This window comes from Oncorhynchus clarkii, chromosome 5, assembly GCF_045791955.1.
Source record: "Oncorhynchus clarkii lewisi isolate Uvic-CL-2024 chromosome 5, UVic_Ocla_1.0, whole genome shotgun sequence".
NCBI classification, from domain to species: domain Eukaryota; kingdom Metazoa; phylum Chordata; class Actinopteri; order Salmoniformes; family Salmonidae; genus Oncorhynchus; species Oncorhynchus clarkii.
Window position 1 is genome coordinate 20,476,746 of NC_092151.1, and position 3,149 is coordinate 20,479,894.

A 3,149-nucleotide genomic window follows, 5' to 3' on the forward strand; every position below is an offset into this window, starting at 1 on the left:
TTATAGTTATTGGCTTGGTGGACGGCCCTTAACTCTGACGCACAACACAACTAACGTTATTATCACAACAGAGCCGGCCGACTCGTAGGTCTAGCTAACGTTAGCGAACTTGAATGAGACAAATATAAAATTACACTTATACACTAAGACTTGTTTACTTGACTTTTATACTCTATAAATTGACTCCTTCAAATAATTTACTCTGGCAAATTTTCCACGGTTATGGCTAGAAGGGATGACCGTTTGCCACCGGTGCATTGCAGTAGGGAAGTAAAGCGGAAGTTGAATACATCACTTCCGTTGTTAAACTGTGCCCATAGCAACGTTCGAAAATTAGGTGGATAGGTTTGTTTATTCAATGGGGCGTGGGTGTATAACTGATCCTTGAACTTTGACGTGCTCCCAATTACTTCCTGGTCAATACTTTACATCCTGTCCTTCCTTCAGTGGAATAGGGTGGTGGGTAAGTTTTTTTCCACATTTTGTGTCACAAAGTATAATGGATTTATACACCAGTCCAGTTGGTGGCGGTAATGCAACATATTGGATGCCAACTGCCATAAAACCTAAGAAGAAGAAGATGACTCACGACCTTCTATAGACTATGATCAATCAACAGCTTATTGATATTCATATTGCAGATGAATTGGGCGTAATCCAATCAGAATCGGATGGTTCATTCATTCAGATCAATAAACTATTATGACCGACAAGTGAATAATGTTTTTTTGGGGCTTGACGGACGTAGGATTTGACCGTTAAGCAGAAAACTTTGAAAGCTGGAACTTTTGAAAGGCTATAATTCGCACCTCTGTCTAATCTACTGTGAGAAACCTACCTCTCTATTTTCCTGCTGCGGGTGACTGCAATGGGGAGTGTGCGATCGACAGATAAATAAATCAATCAACTCATAGAAAACAAGACAGTGGATGCCAGAAAATTGCAAGAGTTTACACTGATTATTTAGTTCCAGTAGGACCTATTGATCTTTTTTCATGCTCACGCTATATATGCCAAGTAGTTATTGATTTCCTCCAGACTATTATATTGCATAGACAATGTCCCTCCTATCTGAACATTACACACATGACAAAGGGCTATTGAGGGTGAAAGAAAAGTTTTCAGGGAGAGGATTCTAATGACATATCCTTCATCCACTCCCCAGTGCTTTCTTCACTATTTCTAAACAATGTATTTATATCCTCCTGAAGTTCCACCTTGTGAAAATCTCAGAAAAACATTCAAAAAATGCCTTCATGTGGGATTGACTAGTTGTATTGGCAAGAACTATGGGGCTAATTGTCAAATCGACTGTTCTGTGGTTTGGTTCCGTGTCAGGCCGTGGTAGGCTACTGATGGTTGGGTCGATGGTTGTGTGTGTGTGTGTGTGTGTGTGTGTGTGTGTGTGTGTGTGTGTGTGTGTGTGTGTGTGTGTGTGTGTGTGTGTGGGCGCGCACGCCCCAGGGCATGTTACTTGGCCCAGTACAGAGAGGTATTGGGGAACGTGCCTGAATCAGTGCACACACATACACACATACACACACACACACACACACACACACACACACACACACACACACACACACACACACACACACACACACACACACACACACACACACACACACACACACACACACACACACATACACACACACATACACAGGAAGGAGAACCAACAGCTATCTGTCGTTGGTGCAGGACAGTTGTATGCAGCAGAGCCCAGAGTGACATTGAGACCTGCGTCCATTACTGAATCTATTATTAGTTCATCATTAACTTAATTCCTCTCAGTTCAACTCTAACTGTCTGCTCAGGTAAGCCTCTGACTCCTGTTACTGTTAATGCATGCTCTGTTGTGAATGGAGTTCAAAACTTGTTTGGGTGGTTGAGTTTTTGCTGTTTTTGTGTGTTCTTTACAAACAGGTATACCTTTTCTAACAACATCACTGACTGCATTCTCATTACTCTTTTAAATACACGCATTATCAGGAAATAAACGGTTTGGTTTGACTTGGGATTTTCATCCATACAGTTCAATAAGAGACACGGTCAACTTGTACATTGTGTTCTGTTGTGTACGCCATGAGCTTGTACTGTTGGAGTTTGATTGAAAGATGAATGTGTGCTAACGAAACAGTAGCATCGTTAGGAGAGACTGGACTCATGTTTTATGTTAATCAATAGATCTGATCAATCAGTGATGAGTTGGAAAGCTTGCTCAGCCATTCATTGTATTTATTGCATTATTTAATGCCTTTGGAGAGTATATTGAAAAGACAGGATAATATTTGATAGAGTATATATCATCAGATACAGATGTTAGATATGAGATGAATCCTGATATAACCTACCATGGCCAGATGTTAGATATGAGATGAATCCTGATATAACCTACCATGGCCAGATGTTAGATATGAGATGAATCCTGATATAACCTACCATGGCCAGATGTTAGATATGAGATGAATCCTGATATAACCTACCATGGCCAGATGTTAGATATGAGATGAATCCTGATATAACCTACCATGGCCAGATGTTAGATATGAGATGAATCCTGATATAACCTACCATGGCCAGATGTTAGATATGAGATGAATCCTGATATAACCTACCATGGCCAGATGTTAGATATGAGATGAATCCTGATATAACCTACCATGGCCAGATGAGCTGTGTATTCTGAACAGGAGCTGTTTCTATGCTAGTTGTGTTGCTTTGTTAGTTTACAGAGGACATGTGTTATTATCATGGTTTAGTGCAGTGTTTCTGTTTCCTAACCCAGGACTTGGGGAACCCTAGTTACACATATTTGTTCTATCCCAACACCAGCACACCTGACTATACAAAATCAAGAGCTTGATCATTACCATATTAGTTGAATCAAGGGTGCTGTTGTGCATATATGCCGCCTTCAAAAACAACTGGGAACTGGGGGAAAAACTAACTCCGACTGGGAAAAATATTTTTGAACGGTCATCCAGGTCGGAAACTCTGGCATTTTTCTAGAGCGCCGACTTTCCAACGAGAAGATCACTGACGTCATGATTTTACCTTGTTTTTTTCAAGTTCCCAACACCTGGAAAGGTATTTTACATATCAGCTAACCACAACTATGTTACAGCAATCTGTCAGTTGATGACACA

General features: G+C 40.6%; 1 protein-coding gene across 3 annotated transcripts in view; it reads left to right on the top strand.

Annotated features, from left to right (window-relative positions):
* Window positions 1-1,690: 1,690 nt before the first annotated feature.
* The window catches only part of LOC139408494 (electrogenic sodium bicarbonate cotransporter 4-like), a 46,664-nt gene continuing 45,205 nt past the window's right edge, over window positions 1,691-3,149 (top strand). For all 3 annotated transcript variants that reach the window (XM_071152460.1, XM_071152461.1, XM_071152463.1), the window contains exon 1: window positions 1,691-1,817. The gene's annotated coding sequence lies outside the window, so the exon portion shown is untranslated. The remainder of the gene's footprint in view (window positions 1,818-3,149) is intronic.